Consider the following 21,193-nt stretch of genomic DNA (forward strand, 5'->3'; position numbering starts at 1 on the left):
ACCCATTTGGAGTCATTATCAGTGTGATAGATATTAAAGAGATGTGATTTTTGTGGGACTTTCCTGGTGGAGGCAAGTAACTTTCATTTAAAGAGTCTCTTGGCAAGTATACCTTGGAGAGGACTACCAGAATGGAAAGATCCTAGGACCAGAAAAGGTTATTCAAACAACAATCCAGTTAACCTTCTCCATCTATCACCACTAGACAGTATCCACATTACTAATTCCAGAAAGTGTGGAATAACTCTGTGGTTTTATTTATTTATTTTCGTGGGTTGGTCTTATTCAAGGCAAAGTTTTGTTTTTTTTGGGAGGGGATGGAAAGAAGGAACCACACAGAAAAATATCAGTATGCTTTTATGAAAAGAAAAGTCATCATCAAGCTAGTCAGTCTTCAGGGGGTGTAGCTCAGTGGTAGAGCATGTGCTTTGCATGTACAAGGTCCCTGGTTCAATTCCTGGCACCTCCACTTCACCATTTAGCAACCTCAACCTCTAATTTCCTTTATCATGTTTGTTCTGCTCACAGGAAAAGGAAACCAATGGTCCAAACAGTTGCTTTTTGTGTTCTTCCATTTACAACTTGTTGGGGCTTAACATCTCCCTTGGCAGGATGTCAGCAGAAGGAAGACAAGAAGGAAGAGACAGAGAAGGAACCAGCCCTTGCCCCAAAGCAAGAAGACTTTCACCACAACATGTAATCAATTAATATTCGGTTTTAGTTAGCATATCATGGATAATCAAGGTAGAAGAGCAAGGACAGAGAGAAAGGAGAAAAGGAAATGGCCCTCCGAAAACCCCTTAATGCTTTTAATCATTTAAAGTCAGACTAGAGGAAAGTTTCCAGCTGATTTTCCGGCCCTTAGTGGCACAGTGGTTAAGAGTTCATCTGCTAACCAAAAGGTGGACAATTCCAGTCCTTCAGCATCTCCTTGGAAATCCTGCGGGGCAGTTCTCTCTGCCCAATATGGACTTTAGGAGTCAGAATTGACTCAGTCCCAGTGGGTTAAAATGGCCCTCTATTGCAATCTTTAACAGACCGGTCAATGGGGGATGAGTGATTAGAGGACATTGGAGAACCCAAACAACAGCACTCAAGAAACACAGAGATATTCAACATGAACATTGCAACTATAATCCAAATTCTAGCGACTGACAGTATCACTGGCCACAATAGTTCAATTTGGGAGTAGATTAGCTTTAAGGTCTTAAAAGTTTCTTGTGCCACTCCTGGTTTTAGCAGAGCAGTTATTCTCGTTCATCGTAAAATGACTTTCATTGGAGGATTTCAAACACCATGTTGTAGAAAATATCCCAAACTGCACACACACCTAGCTGAATTAAAATGACATATGAGCATTGGCCAGTACCCTATTAAAATTCCTTCCCTTCTACATTTCTTATATTTGGCTACAGAATCCCACTTTCTTGTCTTTAGAACTTTAAATAAAGTCACATAATGTATTCATTTCACACCAAACCAAAGATTTTTGAGGGAGATGCATCCAAAGGACTATGTAGAGGGGTGAGGAGAAAGAGAGCAGAGAAGGGTAAAAATAGATAGATGCATCTCAGTTGCTTGTGTTTCCTATAACAAACACTCTCAATTGGAAGCCATTTCAAGAAGCTTCTACTTCTTGCCAAACCAGAAGTAAGGCACTAAGAAGGGGTTCCAACCTTCAATATCTGACCTGGAATCAGAGGCCTTATCCTTCGGGCCACAGGACTGATACACTAAAAAAGTAGTCCAAATCTGAAAGGAAAGTGTTGCTCGGGAGCATGTGGTTTCTATTTTCAAATGCTTAACTTTGAAATTGAAAGATTTTTAACGACATTCAAAAAGGAATCAAGTAGCAGCTGAAACCACTGAAAACAATTACATAGCATTAATAAACTTTGCAATGATCAGGAGTGATGTATTTCTTCCAGGGTGCTCTTCTCTAAGTCACTGATAATAATGATACTTTGGGTGGAGAAATACAAGCCGAAAAGTAAACTCTTCCATAAAGGGGTGCAGATGACAGCATGAGGAGAGGGAGCTCCAAAGGTTAGTATGTTCAGGCCTCTCCTGCCTCAAAGATAAGGTGGCAATGCCCCCAAGGAGAATGGTCTGGAAGCTCAAACAAGAGCTTCCCCTCTCAGAGATGCCTATTTTTAAAGCCAGGAAAAAATTGTATTTTAATCCATTTGTAACATGGATTTTAACAACTTGATCCTCTATCAACAAGTAGAAGAATCACCTGACACGGAGATAGAACTAAACAGTGGGTCCCTTACCTCCCTTGGTGAGAGGTTTAGAGGTCTGATGTGCAATTGGGTGACTTCCAAGCTACTTCAAGTGGGAGAAGAGAGCCAAAATAGCTGGGAGGGGTCCTTCTCTCATTGAAATGCTAACCTCTGAGGTACTTTGCTTAAAAGTCATCCCTGAATTGTCTTGGTATTGACCTACAAAGGAATCCAAGGCACTTATGTGTGACCCACCCCCAACTATGCCTTATAAGGCCATAAACTAGGAGAAAAGAGAAATCCACAAATAACTAAACTACAGCAATTACAAATTCTCTCAGTTTTCACATAGCCTCGGTTTCTTGGAAGTACTGAGATTTTTATTTAGAAGTAAACAGTACTCTTTTCCCAGAGGAAATACTCTGTCTTTCCTCCCCAGAGAGGTTAGTCATTCCTTCACAACAAAACTTCCCCATTTGTTCCCAGATTCCCTGTACATTATTTTTCCCAGGTTTAGGTCAAGACTAATGAACTGTCTTGGGTCATACTCTGGAAGGTATGTAATAAAAAAAAAAATGTACATTAATTCCTCAAGATAATTACCCTTTTTTCTTTGAATGTGGCAGGAAACAGTGCATAAAGACATGAAGAAGGAAGAGGAAGGAGAGAAAGAAACTGAGAAGGAGTGGCTCACATTGGTAGGCAAGGTGCATCATCAAGAAGGGCAAGTACAGAAATGTAGAATATTAAACCCAGGCTTCTTTGCATCTGCATCGTTATTGTACATTCTCGTAGGTCTTTGAATTCTCTCCACCTCTTTTCTCCTGTTTCCCAAAGCTGCAAGAAAGAGGTCCAAGGCAATGCAGAGGGATAAGAAGAAGAGTAGCATTCATGTTGCTTTCAGAAAAATAGGTGCAGGTGGGGAACCAAGAACAAAGGGATAAAATCACAACATTTGGCAAGTAATGAAGTCCTCCTTGTCTAGCCGTATGATCATGAACTGGCAGTGATTTGTTTAGGGGTCACCACTCTGGTTATTAAAATCTAAAGAGATACAAGGCAAAGACAGAAGGAAGAGCAATGATACGATGAATGGCAGCACCTCTTTCAAACAAAATATTCTTCCCAACAAAGAGAATTCAAAGAAAACTATCTGAACACTTGAAATAAGAAACCAATTGGCCACATATAACCAAAAAACAAACCTGCTACCATCGAGTCAATTCTGACTCATAGAGAACGTGTAGCACAGAGAAGGCCACCACAGGATTACGAAAGAGCAGCTAGTGCATTGCAACTGCCATATAAAAGCCTAAAGGAGGTAGTCAGAAGTACCATATACATAGGCCTGGGTAGCTCAGTTGGTAGAGTAGGAGACTTTTAATTTGAGGGTTCAGGGTTCAAGTCCCTGTTCTCGCAATCTTTATTCTACTCTCAATTATTTCTCTTACATAAAAGCCCTTCATTTTACCCTAGTTACCTATTCTGGAAGCTTTGCTTCTTCACTCCTCTCTTCCTGCTCTTAGCTCTGAAGAAAACCAGAACAGAAAAAGAAATGGTAGCCATTCCTAACTATGTGTTTAAGCCTTTAATTCAAATCTGTAGATAAACATCAGCTTGAGAACAGAAGAACAAGATGTTGCCCAGCCACAAGCAATAACTTCCCTAACAGGGAACACGACAGAGAATCCTTGAAGAAGTAGGAGAGAAGTGGGATGCAGACCTCAAATTCTCCTAAAAAGACCAGACTTAATAGTCTGGCTGAGACTAGAAGGACCCCACAGATCATGGTCTGCAGACCTGGTAGCCCAGCACAGGAACCATTCCCAAAGCCAACTCTTCAGACAGGGATTGGACTGGAGTATAAGATAGAAAATGGTACTGGTGAGGAGTGAGCTTCCTGGATCAAGTAGACACATGAGACTATATGAGCAGCTCCTGTCTGAAGGGGAGATAAGAAGGCAGAGGGGGACAGAAGCTGACAGAATGGGCATGGAAATACAGGAGAGAAGGAAGGAGTGTGCTGTCTCATTAAGGGGAGGAAAAACTAGGAGTATATGAAAAAAAAAAACCCGGTGCCGAGTTGATTCCGACTCATAGCAACCCTACAGGACAGGGTAGAACTGCCCCATAGAGTTTCCAAGGAACACCTGGCGGGTTTGAACTGCTTACCCTTTGGTGTAGCAGCTGTAGCACTTACCACTATGCCACCAGGGTTTCCAGAGTATATAGCATGGTGTATACAAATTTTTATGAGAGACTGACTTGATTTGTAAACCTTCACTTAAAGCAAATTAAAAATGTTTTTAAAAAATTGTAGGTAAGTCAGAACAAGTGCCTATGGTTCTTATTTAGGCTTCTTTTAGTGCAAGAAAAGGCTAGAAGCCTTTTCAATGATTTAAAAGCTGTACAGGCAGCATGTAAATGTGATTGTGGTGAAGAATTTGGTGGAGTAGGATTGACTCAGTCATTTCAAAGTGAGAGCAAATTTACCCAACACAAAAGGGCAAAAGGAGTTCTCCTGAAGTCAGAGGTGTATAACCTGGGGACTGCCTGTATAAGTTGTCTACAAGGAACTCATTTCATATATGTAACTATATACCAAAACCAAACCCGCTGCCATCAAGTCAATTCCGACTGATAGTGAACCCATAGGACAGAGTAGAACTACCCCATAGAGTTTCCAAGGAGTGCCTGGCAGATTTCAACTGCTGACCTCTTGGTTAGCAGCCGAAGCACTTAGCCACTACACAACCAGGGTTTCCCCATGTAACTATATAAAAAAATATAGTTAGGTAGAAATTAAAGAGAATTTTTAAAAAGATATATCATACAAACAATCAAGAGAAAACACAAGTGGCTATATTTATATTAAATAATGAAAACTTCAGAACAAAAAATTAACAGGGAAAGGGATAGCTTAATGATAAAAGGATCCATCCACAAAAGGAATAGGAAGTCGTTATTTTTTACTGCTGTCATATTCCACTGAATTAATACTGTCGTTGATGTTGCCAGTTGCCTATGTAATGAATAGCTGCTTCCTCTGTTCCTTCACAGTCAATCTGATCACTTGGTAAACAGTGCTGAAAAGAACATGGGTGTGCATATGTCTGTTCGTGTACGTGCTCTTATTTCTCTAGGATATATTCCAAGGAGTGTGACTGTTGGATCATATGGTAGTTCTATTTCTAGCTTTTTGAAGAAGCACCAAATTTATTTCCAAAGTGGTTGTACCATTTTAGGTTCCCATCAGCAGTGTATAAGTGTTCCAGCCTCTCCACAACCTCTCCAACATTTATTATTTTGTGTTTTCTGGATTAATGCAAGCCTTGTTGGAGTGAGATGGAAGCTCATCGTGGTTTTGATTTGCATTTCTCTAATGGCTAATGATCTTGAGCATTTCCTCATGTATCTCTTAGCTCCCTGAATGTCTTCTTTAGTGAAGTGCCTGTTCATATCCTTTGCACATTTTTTGATTTGGTTACTTGTCTTTTTGTTGTTGAGTTTTTGCAGTATCGTATAGATTTTAGAGATCAGGCGCTGATCAGAAATGTCATAGCTAAGAACTTTTTCCCAGTCTGTAGGTAATCTTTTTACTCTTTTGGTGAAGTCTTGGGTTGAGCATAGGTGTTTGATTTTCGGGAACTCCCAGTTATCTAGTTTCTCTTCTGCTGTTTTTGCATTGTTAGTAATGATTTGTATACTGCTTATGCCATGTATTAGGGCTCCTAGCATTGTCCCTATTTTTTCTTCCAAGATCTTTATCGTTTCAGATTTTATATTTAAGTCTCTGATCCATTTCGAGTTCATTTTTGTGGATGGTGTGGGGTATGCATCGTGTTTCATTTTTTTGCAGATGGATATCCAGTTATGCCAGCACCGTTCGTTAAGGAAACTGTCTTTTCCCCATTTAACTGACTTTGAGCCTTTGTCAAATGTCAGCTGCTCTTATGTGGATGGATTTATGTCTGGGTTCTCAGTTCCGTTCCATCGGTCTATGTATCTGTTGTTGTAGCATTACCAGGCTGTTTTGACTACTGTGGCGGTGTAATAGGTTCTAAAATCAGGTAATTCGAGGCCTCCCACTTTGTTCTTCTTTTTCAGTAACGCGTTACTTATCTGGAGCCTCTTTCCCTTCCATATGAAGTTGGTGATTTGTTTCTCCATCCCATTAAAAAATGCTGTTGGAATTAGGATCAGAATTGCATCGCATTTATACATCACTTTTGTCAGTATAGACATTTTTACAATGTTCAGTCTTCCTATCCATGAGCAGCCTATGCTTTTCCACTTATGTAGGTCTCTTTTGATTTCTTGCAGTAGTGTCTTCTAGTTTTCTTTCTACAGGTCTTTTACATTTCTGGTTAGATTTATTCTTAAGTATTTTATCTTCTTGGGTGCTACTGTAAATGGTACCCATTTGGTGATTTCCTCTTCAATGTTCTTTTTGTTGGTGCAGAGAAATCCAACTGATTTTTGTATGTTTATCTTGTATCCTAATACTCTGCTGAACTCTTCTATTAGTCTCAGTAGTTTTCTTGAGGATTCTTTAGGGTTTTCTGTGTATAAGACCATGTCATCTGCAAATAGAGATACTTTCACTACTTCCGTACCTATCTGGATTCCCTTTATTTCGTTATCTAGCCTAATTGCTCTGGCTGGGACCTCCAGCACAATGTTGAATAAGAGTGTTGATAAAGGGCATCTTTGTCTGTTTCCTGATCCAAAGGGGAATGCTTTCAGACTCTCTCCATTTAGGATGATGTTGGCTGTTGGCTTTGTAGAAATAAATGCCCTTTATAATGTTCAGGAATTTTCCCTCTATTCCTCTTTTGCTGAGAGTTTTTATCATGAACCCATGTTGGACTTTGTCAAATACTTTTTCCTCATCAATTGATAAGTTCATGTGGTTCTTGTCTTTTGTTTTATTTATATGATGGATCCCATTAATTGTTTTTCTAATGTTGAACCATCGCTGCATACCTGGTATGAATCCCCCTTGGTCATGGTGAATTATTTTTTTGATATGTTGTTGAATCTATTGCCTAGAATTTTGTTGAGGATTTTTGCGTCTAAGTTCATGAGGGATATAGGTCTGTAATTTTTTTTGTGTGTGTGTGTGTGTGGTGTTTTTACCTGGTTTTGGTATCAGGGGTATGCTGGCTTCCCAGAATGAGTGTGGCAGTATTCCGTCCTTTTGTATGCTCTGAAATACCTTCAGTAGAAGTAGTGTTAACTCTTCTCTGAAAGTTTGGTAGAAACCTGCAGTGACGCCATCAGGGCCAGGGTTTTTTTTTTCCCTGAGTGTTTCTTATTTACCTTTTCAATCTGTTCTTTCGTTATGGGTTTGTTTAGTTGTTCTACCTCTGTTTGTGTTAGTTTAGGTAGATAGTGTGTTTCTAGAAATTCATCCATTTTTTCTAGGTTTTCAAATTTGTTGAAGCACAATTTTTCACAGTAATCTCATATGATTCTTTTAATTTCAGTTGAGTTCTGCTGTGATATTGCCATCTCATTTCTTATTCAGGTTATGTGCTTCCTCTTCTGTTTTTCTTTTCTCAGTTTGGCCGATGGCTTATAAGTTTTGTTAATTTTTTTAAAGAACCAGTTTTGGTCTTGTTAACTCTTTCAATTGTTTTTCTGTTTTGTATTTCATTGAATTCTGCTTTAATTTTTATTGCTTGCTTTCTTCTTGTGCCTGAGGGTTTCTTTTTTTTTTGCTCTCTTTCTATTTGTTCAGGTTGTAGGGACAATTCTTTGATTCTGACCCTTTCTTCTTCTTGCATGTGTGCATTTATTGATGTAAATTTACCTCTGAACTCTGCTTTTGCTGTGTCCCTAAGGTTCTGATAGGAAGTGTTTTCATCCTCATTGGACTCCATGAATTTCTTTATTTCATCCTTAATGTCTTCTACAACTCAGTGGTTTTTAAGTAGGGTATTGTTCAATTTCCAAGTGTTTGATTTCTTTTCCCTGCTTTTTCTTTTATTGATTTCTACTTTTACGGTCTTATTGTCAGAGAAAATGCTTTGTAATGTTTCGATGTTTTGGATTCGGCCAAGGCTTGCTTTATGACCTAATATGTGGTCTATTCTAAGGAATGTTGCATGTGCACTGGAAAAGAAAGCATACTTGACTGTTATTGGGTGGCAAACCTAGTACCATTGAGCCAATTCCAACTCATAGCAACCCTATAGGACAGAGTAGAACTGCTCCATAGAGTTTCCAAGGAGCTTCTGGCAGATTTGAACTGCCAAATCTTTGGTTAGTAGCTGTAGCACTTAACCACTATGCCACCAGGGTTTCTGCTGTTGGGCGGAGTGTTCAGTATATGTCTATGAGGTCAAGTTGGTTGATTGTGGGGTTTAGCTCTCCCATGTCTTTATTGAGCTACTTTCTGGATATTCTGTCCTTCACTGAAAGTGGTATATTGAAGTCTGCTACTATTATTGTACTATTATTATTATTGTGGAGCTGTCTATCTCAATTTTCAATGCTGTTAGAGTTTGTTTTACGTCTCTTGAAGCTCTGTCATTGGGTGCATAAATACGAAATAGGGTTTTATCCTCCTGGTATATTGTCCATTTGATCATTATATAGTGTCCTTCCTTATCCTGGGAAACCCTGGTGGTGTAGTGGTTAAGAGCTATGGCTGCTATCCAAAGGTTGACAGTTCGAATCCACCAGGAGCTCCGCGGAAACTCTGTGGGGCAGTTCTTCTCTGTTCTATAGGGCCGCTATGGGCTGGAATCAACTCAGCCATAGTGGGTTTGGTTTGGTTTTCGTTTTCCTTATCCTTTGTGGGGGATTTAACTTTAAAGACTATTTTATCAGAAGTTAATATTGGCACTCCTGCTCTTTTTTGACTGTTGTTTGCTTGATATATTTTTTCCATCCTTTGAGTTTTTGTTTGTTTGTGTCTCTAAGTTTAAGGTGTGTCTCTTGTAGGCAATATATAGACAGATCATGTTTTTTCATCCATTCTGTCACTTTTTTGTCTCTTTGTTGGTGCCTTTACTCCATTTACATTCAGCGTAATTATGGATAGGTGTGTGTTTAGTGCTGTCATTTTGATGTCTTTTTTTGTGTGTATTGTTGACATTTTCTTTTTCCCACTTAATTTTTTGTGCTGAGTAGTTTATCTTTATATATTGTCTTTTCCTCTTATTTGTTGTTGTTGATTTTGATTTTGCTAAGACTTAATTTTTTTCTATGTGTTTTATTTTTATGAGTAGGATTGTTAGTCTCCTTTGGGGTTACCTTAATATTTACCCCTATTTTTCTTAGTTTAACCCTAATTTTTATTGCTTTATGTCATCTTGACTTCCTCTCCATATGAAAGATCTATGACTGCATTTCTTAATCCCTGTGTATTGATTTAATGCTGTCTTCTTCAACATAAATGACATAATTTTTTCCCTGTTTTGTGTATTTTTTTTTATTTTGATTTATTTTTCTCATTTCCCTATCTGGGTTGACCACTGGATACTCTGTCCTGTGTTCTAGTCTTGGGTCGTTATCTGATATTATTGATTTTCTAACCGGAGATCTCCTTTTGTAGTTCTTGTAGTTTTGGTTTGGATTTTATAAATTACCTAAACTTCTGTTTATCTAAAAATGTCCTAATTTCTCCTTCATATTTGAGAGACAGTTTTGCTGTCCCTCAAATTTTGATTCTTGGCTGACAATTTTTTTCCTTCAACACTTCACATAAGTTATCCCTTTGACTTTGTGCCTGCGTGGTTTCTGCAGAGCAGTCTGAGCTTATTCTTATTGACTCTCCATTTTTAGGTGAGTTTTCATTTATCCCTAGCCACTCTTCAAATTCTCTCTTTATCTCTGGTTTTGGTAAGTTTGATTATAATATGTCTTTGCAACTTTCTTTTGAGATCTACCTTACATGGAGTTTGATGAACATCTTGAAGAGATATCTTCTCATCTTTCATGATATCAGGGCAGTTTTCTGCCAAGAAATCAGCTCAACAGGGAAGTAAAATAAATATGCATGAGTAATTTGAACTTCCATGTGGGAAACAAGGTTAGGAAGGCTAGAGAAGCCAGAAGACACCTAGTGTATGTGCTAGAGTGTTGTAGTCTGAAAACAGGCCTGGGTGTGACTGAAAATAAAGACAATAGAGAACTAATAAAAATGTTCATCTGGGTGACAGCTCATCTTTCAGAATTGGCCTCTCTGGAATGAATGAGGAAATTGCACCAACAGAGATCTCCCAATTTCTCTGTACAGATGTGGTCAGAGCAGAGGTGGGAGTAATATCAGATGACCCAGCTGCTTTGAGATTAATCACCACTGCAACTGATGAAATTTGCTAGGTTTTTCTTGACATGCAAAGAGTAAAAAAAACAAATTCTTGTGTGTTCGTTCCACGTATTTCTACACTTAGATGAAATCTACTGAAAATGAACTTTTTCCTAAAGAATTCTATCTGGCTCCTCTACACTTCACATACTGCTCTTAGCTCAAAAGGAGTCTAAAGAGGGGGACTGTAGCCACAGAAAGTCAGAGACTCTGTACAATCAATAATAACTACATACTCAGGCACCTTTTCCTCAGTCCTATCCCTGGTAGAGCAATGGTTAAGCCTTCAGTCTGCTAACCAAAAGGTCACTAGTTCAAATCAATTACCCAATCCACTGAAACTTTTGGGGATAGTTCTACTCTATCCTGTAGGATCCCTATGAGTTGGAATTGATTCAAAGGCAACTTTTTTTTTTTTTTTTAAATATAGGTGTGGACCCGGTGTTGGTGGTTAATAGTTTGGCTGCTAACTGTAAGGACAGCAGTTTAAATCTATCAGTTTTTGGAAGGCCAATGGATAGGGTCGTTATAACTCGGAATTCACTTGACGGTATCAGGTCAGTTTTTTTTGCTTGTTTTTGGTTTTTTTGGTTAGTATAGGTGCAGAAGCAAAGTAGGTGATTCCTTTGCAAGTCAAGTAGGTGACCTCAAAATGGGCTTAGGGGTGGCCTGTGACAGAAGGATAGAAGGTGGATAGTTGCAGCTTTTGGAAAGAAGAGAAAAGGGGATGATGCAGTACGAAAGGTTTCCAGTCTCTTGGATTCTCACCTCCACTATCATAACCGATCCCCGCTTTCCTATGGACAAACTAGCCTTTTTTCACCTTTGAGCCTTCCTCTACAAGGTCTCTCTATAGGATTTTCTCCAGGTTTAGGGAAAAACACAAAGAAGCCTTTTAGTTCATCTTCTGGACTGCAGGATCAAATTTACATTGATTCATCAAGGTTATTTTTATTCTCAGCTCAACAATTGAAAATGTTTATAAGGAAACTAAGATCATTCAACAAGGACGTGGCAACTGTCCTGAAACAATGTAGACCTTATCTGAGGTCTTTGGGTTAATGTGACTGTTCTCTCTTCTTTTGACCCTTGAGTGCTTAGGATTTGTACTCCATTTCTGCTTTTGCAGCTTGTTCAAAGGTGGGACTCCCCCAACCACACCCAGACACTGAGTTCACTCAGGTCAGGTAGACAAAGAAGCTGCTATGCACTTCGATGGCTTATTTCTGCTCCATATCCATGACCATGAATGAGAGGTAGGCAAGACAGGGTGTTGAGTCTTTGCATCTCCAGCTCAAATCTGGGTTGAACATCTACTTCTCAACATCTTAGAACATGCCAGAAGACAAAATAGGATGAGAAAATGGCTCTCCTCTTTGGCAGGAATGAATTCTTCTTCACCTAACATTATTTCAGAATTTTCTGTTGTCCATCCCAAAGAAGGAACAATGGTATTTCCCAAGTGTTGGAACAGGTTTCGCTTCTTTCAAATTCTCTGTCTTCTTGACACTCGAAGTTTCCCCAAATCATCTTAACAGTCTGCTTAGTCTTTGGGATGTGCAGCTGGTGGTCCATGTACCAGTGAGTAATGAGAGTGCTTGGAGAGAATGCATGAATAAGAATGGCACCAAATAACTTTATGAGAGCACCAATGTCCCAACAAGTCAGTAAAGATTGAAACACCAAGGACAAAATGAGTCAGATTAAGAAAGAAGCAACTTTCTGAGACTAAGACGATGAATGACTAGGCTTTGACAGGAAAGAAGGATGGAGGTACTAGGGATGGGACCCAGGACCTCTTGCATGCTAAGCACGCGCTCTTCCACTGAGGTATACCCCGGGTAAAAACAGTATTTCAGAGGAATCAGCATGACTGTTGGCCTAATCTTAGAGGACTGTTGTTAAGATAAAATTACCTCGTGGTCAGCTTTCCTGTTTCCAAACTCCCTACACTGCACCCTCTCAGACACCGATACCCCAAGAGAAGGATGTCTTAGTGCTAGAAAGAAAGACATTGTTCCTGGTCGGTGATCTTCCACCAGACTGCCCGGAACCTGCTTCCATTCTTCCCATCGCCTGGCTGAGTCCCGGGATAAAACATTCTTTTGTAACTTGTCTGAATGTAACTTTCTGTATCCTTTTGAGTCTTGGAAAGATATTAATATTTCACACAGGCAAATAAATAAATAAAACTAAGTCAAGTGTGTGTGTGAGAATGCTCTAAATATGAATGCAGATGGAGCACATCTAAAATATTTCAAAGGAATTACATGTCCATATATGAGAAAAAAGAGAGAACTGATTCAAGAAAATGTTTTACACAATGTTTCATCCTCAGTGTAAGAAAAAAAAAACTCAAATATTAAACTCTACCTAGCTGAGTTTTTTTTTTTTTTTTTTTTTTTTATGGGTGTAGCAATTCTGATATTACTCCGTGTAAGTTTTAGGCTTCAGTAAATGAGTACACATATTGAGGTTCTCGTAAACCAGGGCTCTCACTGTGGGAGATAGAAGGAAAATACGAAACTGGAATGGGGGAAGGTAAGAAATTCCGTTGTTGTTCTGGATGGGTGTTCCTGTTCCCATGAAGGTTGCTTTTGACTCATGGAGACCCCACGTGTAAACAGAGGAGAACTGGTGCTCGGTAGGGTTTCCTAGGCTTCAGTCTTCATGGGGAAACCTGGTGATACACTGGTTAAGCGCTCAGCTGACAGCTAAAAAGATATCTGGCTGGAACCCACCACTGCGCTCTGCGGGTGAAAGACTTGGCAGTCTACTTCTGCAAAGGTTACAGCTCTGAATAGAATCCAAGGTAGTGGGCGCGATTTCTTGGATTTCACCTTTAATGGAACCAAAGAGGCATAATTGCGCTAGAGTGCTAACCTAGATTGTTAGTTCCAGCGGTAGTAAAGGCCTGGTCTTCTGCTTATGTTAAGATTTCAGCCAACACATGGGGTCACCTTGAGTCGGTAACATCTCCATAAAAAAAACAAAACCAAACCTAGTGCCGTCAAGTCCATTCCGACTCATAGCGACATCTTGATAGCGAGCAAGGATTCATAAGGAAGCCGATGTGCAGGATTTTTCTTCCACGGTGCCGCTGAGTGAATTCCAACTGGCAACCTTTCCATTACCAACAGGGTACCGAGCCCAAACCTTCCGCGCTCTGCGGAAACCTTCCTCGTACAGTGTACTGATTCTTTTTCTACACAACTTTCTCACATTTCTTGTGATTAAAAACTTTCCTCATCCCCCCCCGCACACACATAATACGTAATATCAAAGCAGAAATGGATATTAAGTGCAAAAGCATGTAGCATAATGGAATTTATTCCAACAGTTCCTAGGTTTTCTCACTGAATTTCAGTTCCTTTTTTTTAATTTTAAATAAAATACACAAAACTTCTCTTAGCACTTCGTGTAAGACCTCAAAACCAAACCATACTCTTCGCTGTCGAGTCCGTTCCAACTTATAACGATCCAAGGAACAAGTAAATAAGAGAGGGGATGATAAAAATATGTATGCATACACCTTGATTGCATTTGCCAAAATAAGTAAAAAGTGCCAAAACCTACCATTTGCTGTCGAGTCCGTTCCGATTCATAACGATTTGAAAGATTTACTCGGTAGGGTTTGCAGGCCTGGCACAGCGGTTAAATCTACCGACCACTGACTGTAAAGCTCCGCGGCCCGAAACTGACATTGGCTTCCACAGGAGGAAAAATGCGAAACTCTGCTTCTGTAAAGGTTGACAGTATTGGAAACCCTAGGGGGTAGCTGTGAGTCAGACTCCACAGCAGTGAGTTTGCTTCTGTTGTTTTAACCTTTACGGAAGTGCTGCCACCTTAATCACTGAGCCACCAGGGCTCCTAAACATAGATACAGACTTAAAACAAACAAAAACCACATAGTTCTGTGTTGTATAGATGTACTACTCAGTTCCATTAGAATCCTAAGCCTTGTAATGCACCTGTTTTATAAGAAAGTAATTATGCAAAACTAACTAAAGCCGCTGAAATCCAGGATCTTTAGATCTTCCAGTCCAATGGTCTTTGAATTCAGCACTTTCCTCTACCTGTAAAGGCTTTTTCAGTCATTCCTAAAAATATTATCAAGCCTCTTGTGTTTTCAAATACTGTCTTAACTTATTCCTTATTATCCACTCAGCCAAAATTATATGGATTCAGTTGCTATCCATGTCTGAAAATGGGATCCAATTTCAAGAGATGGTGAATGATTGGTAGAGTAGGAGAAGGGCAAGACATGGGAGGAATAGGTAAAACAGGAAGAAGCTTTGCTTCCTGGTAAACACAGGTGGTTCCATACTCCAAACACTGCTCATCAACCTAAAGAAATTTCCATTGAAATGATCCAGCCTGTTCTTTCTCCCTTCTTTCAATCTTTCTTTTTCTGTCTTGCTCTTCAATGACACTGGAAAGGGTAACAAGTGATTACTGAGCACACTGAAAACTTGGTATCAGGATTGGAGGAAGACTACTTAACCACCTGAGATATGCAGATGAAACAACCTTGCTAGCTGAAAGCCAAGGGATTTTAAAGTACTTACTGATGAAGATCAAAGACTATAGCCTTCAGTATGAATTACCTCTCTATGTAAAGAAAACAAAAAATCCTCAAAATTGAACCAATAAGCAAAATCATGATAAATGGAGAAACTATTGAAGTTGTCAAGGACTTCATTTTACCTGGACCCACAATCAACACTGATGGAAGCAGCAATCAAGAAATCAAATGATGGATTGCACTGGGCAAAACTGCTACAAAGAAATTCTTTAAAGTGTTACAAAGCAAAAATGTCACCTTGAAGACCAAGGTGCACCTGACCCAAGCAGAGGTGTTTTCAGTCGCCTCCTATGCATACAAAAGCTGGACAATGAATAAGGAAGATCGAAGAATAATTGAGGACTTTGATTATGGTGTTGGCCAAGAATATTCACTATACCATGGACTGCCAGAAGAAAGAACAAATCTGTCTTGGAAAAACTACAACCAGAATGCTCCTTAGAAGGAAGGATGACTAGATTCGGTCTCACATGCTTTAGACGTGTTATCAGGAGGGACCAGTTCCTGGAGAAGGACATCAGTCTTGGTAAAATAGAGGGTCATTAAAAAAGAGGAAGACCCTCAATGGGATGGATCGACACAGTGGCTACAATAGTGGGTTCAAGCATAACACTGATTGCGAGGATGGCACAGGACCAGGCAGTGTTTCATTTTGTTTTGTATAGGGTCACTATGATTCAAAATCAACTTGACAGAACCAAATAATAACAGTACATGATCTTGGTACTTCAAAAAACTATTTTCCCATTTTCTTTTTACAACCACTGGACCCAACCACCCCATGGTTTATGGGTATTACCTTCTCCAGTAAATTGCCCTTGGTTTGGAGTCATCTGGTAGATTATGCCACCACTCCATTTCCAGCAGCAGCTAATGACTGACTGGAGGGGATAGAAGGTGCAAAATTTCAAACCCCTTGACTCAAGGACAACTGTGCTATGGGATTTACATCCCAGCACCCCTGTCACATGGGTCATGCTAACTCTAGGCTTCACCCAAGAGCACATTATTGTTTGGCTTCTTTCCTTCTCCCATCCTGAAGAGCACTCCCTTAATAAATCATGTACCCCTGAATTCCTGTAGCAGACTCCTAATATTCTATAGACAGGAAATAGGCTGATAAAACTACTCGGAAGCAAACACATGCTTTGTTGTTATTCTTGTTAGGTGCTGTCCAATCAGTTCCAACTCATAGCAACCCTAGTTATAACAGAAAGAAACACTTCCCAGACTTACACTATCCTCACAATTTTTAAGCCCATTGTTGCAGCCACTGTGGCAATCTATGTCATTGAGGGCCTTCTTTTTTTGTCTACCTGCTTTACCAAGCTAGATATCCTGCTCCAGGGATAAGTCCCTCCTGAAAACATGCCCAAAATATGTGAGATGAAGTCTTGCCATCCTTGCTTCTAAGGAACATTCTGCCTGTATTTCTTCCAAGACAGATTTGTTCTTTCTTCTGGCAGTCTATAGTATATTCAAAATTCTTCACCAACATCATACTTCAAAGGTATCAGTTCTTCTCCGCCTTCCTTACTCATTGTCCAGCTCTCACATGCTTATGAGGTAATTGAAAATACTATGGCTTGGGTCAGGTGCACCTCAATCCTCCTCAAAGTGACATCATTGTTTTTAACAGTTTAAAGAGGCCTTTTGCAGCAGATTTGCCCAACACAGTGCGTCTTTTGATTTCTTGACTGTTGTTGCCGTGGGCGTTCATTGTGGATCCAAGTAAAATGAAATCCTTAACAGCTTCATTATTTTCTCACTTTTTCATGACTTCTCTTATTGGTCCAGCTGTGAGGATTTGTCATTTCCTTATATTGAGGTTTAATCCATACTGAAGGCTGTGGTCTTTGATTTTCATCAGTAAATACTTCAGATCCCCCCTCCCCTTTCAGCAAGCAAAGTTGTGTCATCTGCATATGGAAAGTCGTTAATGAGTCTTTCTTCAATCCTTATGCTCTGTTTTTCTTCATATAGTACAGTTTCTGGTATTATTTGCTCAGCATAGAGATTGAATTAGTTTGGTGAAAGAATGCAACCTTCATACACACTTTTTCTGATTTTAAAACACGCAGTATCCCCTTCTTCTGTTCAAACAACTGTCTGTTGGTCTATGCACAGGTTCTCCATAAGCACAACTGAATGTTCTGGAATTCCCATTCTTCACAATGCCATCCATAATTTGTTATGATCCACATAGTTAAATGTCTTTGCATAGTTAATAAAACACAGGGGAACATCTTTCTGGTATTCTCTGCTTTCAGCCGAGATCCATCTAACACCAGCAATGATGTCCTTCATCCCACGTCCTATTTTGAATCTGCCTTGAATTTCTGCTGGTTCCCTGTCGATGTACTGCTGCCACCATTTTAGAAATAGCTTCAGCAAAATTTTACTTTTGAGTACTATTAATGATATTGCTCAATAATTTCTGCATTCTATTGGATCACCTTTCTTTGGAATGGGAACAAATATGGATCACTTCTAGGAGGTGGACCAGGTAACTGTCTTCCAAATTTTCTGGCAGAGATGAGTGAGTGCTTTCAGGGTTGCATCTGTTTTTCTTTTTTTTGAAATATCTCAATTGGTATTCTGTCAGTTCTGGAGACTTGTTTTTTTTCAATATATTCAGAGCAGCTTAGACTTGTTCTTACAATCTCCTTGGCTCTTGATCACATGCTACCTCCTGAAATGGTTGAAATTTGTACAATTTTCTTTGGTACAGTTACTCTATGTATTCCTTCCATCTTCTTTTGATGCTTCCTGCATCAGTCAATATTTGCCCATAGAACCCTTCAATATTACAACTTGAGACTTGAATTTTTTCTTCAGCTCTTTCAGCTTGAGAAAAGCCAAGTGTGTTCTTCCCTTTTGGTTTTCTCACACCAGGACTTTGCACATTTCATCGTAATACTTTGCTGTATCTTCCTGAGCTGCCCCTTGAAAACTTCTGTTTAGATTTCACTGGAGTTCTTTTACTTCATCATTTCCGCCATTCTCTTTAGCTAGTCAACATTCAAGGGCAAGTTTCAGAGTCTCTTCTCGCATCCATTTTTGTCTTTCCTATCTTTTTAATGACTTCTTGCTTTCTTCACGTATGATGTCCTTGATGTCATCCCATAACTTTTCTGGTCCTTGGTCATTAGTGTTCAATGTGTCAAATCTATTCTTGAGATGGTTTCAAAATGTGGATAGGATATTCTCAAGGTCACACTTTGTTCTCATGGAGTTGTTTTAATTTTCTTCAGCTTCAGCTTGAACTTGCATATAATAAATTCACCGATTATTCCTCCATCTGCGACAGCCTTGTTCCGACTGTTGATATTCAGCTTCTCCATCATTTCCTTCCACAGATTTATTCAATTTGATTCGTATTTATTCCATCTGGTTAGTTTCATGTGTATGGTAACCATTTATGTTGGTGAAAAAAAGGTATGTACAATGAAGAAGTCGTTGGTCTTGCAAAATTCTGTCATGCGATCTTCAGCACTATTTCTATCACCAAGGCCATATTTTACAGCTACTTGTCCTTCTTCTTTGTTTCCAACTGTCACAATTCAATTACCAGTAAAAAATTTTTTTCAAGGTACCTTGATTGCATGTTTGATCGATTTCAGAATGCAGAAGTTGGTAAAAACATGTGCTCTTCACTTTTCATGTAAGTGGAAAGATGATTTTGAGAGGATGACTCTGATGGCAGAGCCATAAAACCACAGAGCATTAACTCCAAGCCTTGATAACTAATGTTATTTACCTGGCTGGATTTAGACACTTCTTGGGACCAGTGGCTCCTTTTTGTCTTTCAATTTCTTCCCTTCTTTAATCGAAATGTCTAAAACTCTTACTCTATGCCTGTCTCACACTGCATTTTGAGGAGCAGATAATTTGTTTGTTGAATTTCACAGATTCACAGAAAAACAGTAATTGTATCTCAGGAGGGATTATACCAGAGCCTCACCCATACTTATTTAGAGGATATAGATAATAGAAGATTTAGGACTTTTGAGCTGATGAGATTTAGATGAGAATTTTGGTCTTTGAGTTGTTGCTGTAATGGGTTGCTATTTGGGGGGATGCTGGGATGAAGTGAATGTTTTTACATGTGGGGCAGTTGTGAATCTTCGTAGACCAGAAGGAAGATTGCACCATGTGTAGTTATGTCCCCATAAACTATCCTCATCCTAGTATCCAAAAACTGTGAATCTGTTACCTTACATGGCAAAAGGTATTTTGCACACTTGATTAAGTGAAGGATGTTTAGATGGAAAAAAATTTCTGCATTTTCTGGGTGGGCCCAATATAGTCACAAGATCCTTATCAGAGGTAGACAGGTGGTTCACCGTTAGAAAAAGCAATGCGACAACAGAACCACAGATCAGCATAAAGTAGACCTGAGCAAAAGAGTGTGAGTGGAGTCAGATGCCAGGAACCACAAGGAGTGACTTCTCTACTATAGTCTCCAGAGACAATGCAACTCTGCCAACATTTTGAGTTTAGTTCCCTAGGACCCATTTCAGGCTTCTGACCTCCAGAACTGAAAATAATAAATTTGTGTATTTTGAAGCCATTAAATTTGTGACAATTTCCTACAGTAGCAATAGGTAACTAATCCAGAGTTTGGTATTAGGTTGTACTGTAGTCAGCGTATTGAACAGCTGTCTGGCTACAAAAAGAAATTGATAAACTTTTTTAAGGATTCCTTGGCAGAGTGTTAAAAATTACAGGTCCTGCTCCCTACCTATAATCACATCACTCAGGATTACTCGGAGATACTTCTGGAATCTGCATTTGGACTCAAAAACTTGACCAGTGTTACAATTTTTCTTACTACGCCTCTTTTTCAAAAGAGTTTAGTAGAAGAGACAAGAAAAACCTTGGTACTCTCTCTAAGGCTTGAAATCAGGATCCTCAGATTATGAGACTGACCGGCTTCCTGCTGTGCTAAGAAGGCACCACTTAAATTCCTTTTAGTAAATTTCTCCACACTGGGAACATTTCAAGCATCAGTGACATAACCGAAATATTAGACTTCCATATACCATGCTCCAACCAGTGGAACCCTGATTGCACAGTGATCGAGAGTTGGGTTAGTAACCAAAACGTCAAGCAGTTGGAGTCCATCAGCTCCTCCTTGGGAGCCCTTTGGGTAGTCCTGCTCTGTCCTATAAGGTCGACTGGATGACAATGGCTTTCCTGTTTTTTTAATACGTCTCCATTCCCCAAAAGCAATCATTAGTGCTAAGTCATACATAAGTTTGCTGTTGCTCTGTTTGTCACATAGCCTTCATCAAAATCATTTCAGAATTTTACCACCGACTGAATAAATATATAACACAGTGAAGTTTTCCACTACTGCTTTAAACATCACTTACAGCTGGGTGACATTCAGCAGGTTACTCATTATCTCTGTATCTCATAATCTTCATGAGGAAAATGCAGATCATAGTAACAGTACGTATCACTGAGGCAGTTTACAGGACTGAATGACAGTAAATGTAAGGAAAGTGCATGGCATGTAATAAATTTCCAATAAATTTTTGTTTTGGACCAGTACCGTGTAGAAATGTTCTAGGAAAAGTATAACGTCATGGAAAACACTCTTGTAGCTTCCTAAATATAATGATTTAAGAGTTTCTAGGGAGCACGGTAGCGTGGCCGAGCGGTCCAAGGCGCTGGATTAAGGTTCCAGTCCCTGCGGGGGCGTGGGTTCGAATCCCACCGCTGCCAACTCTATTGGAAATGGAATCCATCAGAGAACGAAATTACCAAAAACTTTACCCGCTTTGATTCAGTCACTTCCGACTCGTAGCGAGCCTATACAGCACAGCGCGAAACTGCCCCATAAAGTTTCCAAGGAGCGGCTGCTGAATTTAGGCTTCTGTTTGGCAGCCGAGCCCTCAACTAGGGAGCCCTTGAAGAACATAAGCAAGACATTTATCCCCCTAATAATAGGTTAAGATCAATCTAAGAGCAGTAGTCCGTGTCCAAGGATTCAATCTTTATGGTTTTTAAAATGTTTATAGATTTAAACAAATATAACTCATATATTTCCAAATT

At 39.4% G+C, this 21,193-nt stretch overlaps 2 non-coding genes across 2 annotated transcripts; both read left to right on the forward strand.

The window, feature by feature from the left end:
- The first annotated feature begins 397 nt into the window (after nt 1-397).
- TRNAA-UGC (transfer RNA alanine (anticodon UGC)) lies at nt 398-469 on the forward strand. The gene has a single exon. It is a non-coding gene; the product is annotated as a tRNA-Ala (tRNA).
- Nucleotides 470-20,781: 20,312 nt separating this feature from the next.
- On the forward strand, nt 20,782-20,863 carry TRNAL-AAG (transfer RNA leucine (anticodon AAG)). Its single transcript has one exon. It is a non-coding gene; the product is annotated as a tRNA-Leu (tRNA).
- Nucleotides 20,864-21,193: the final 330 nt, after the last annotated feature.

Source organism: Elephas maximus, chromosome 1, assembly GCF_024166365.1.
Source record: "Elephas maximus indicus isolate mEleMax1 chromosome 1, mEleMax1 primary haplotype, whole genome shotgun sequence".
Classification (NCBI taxonomy): domain Eukaryota; kingdom Metazoa; phylum Chordata; class Mammalia; order Proboscidea; family Elephantidae; genus Elephas; species Elephas maximus.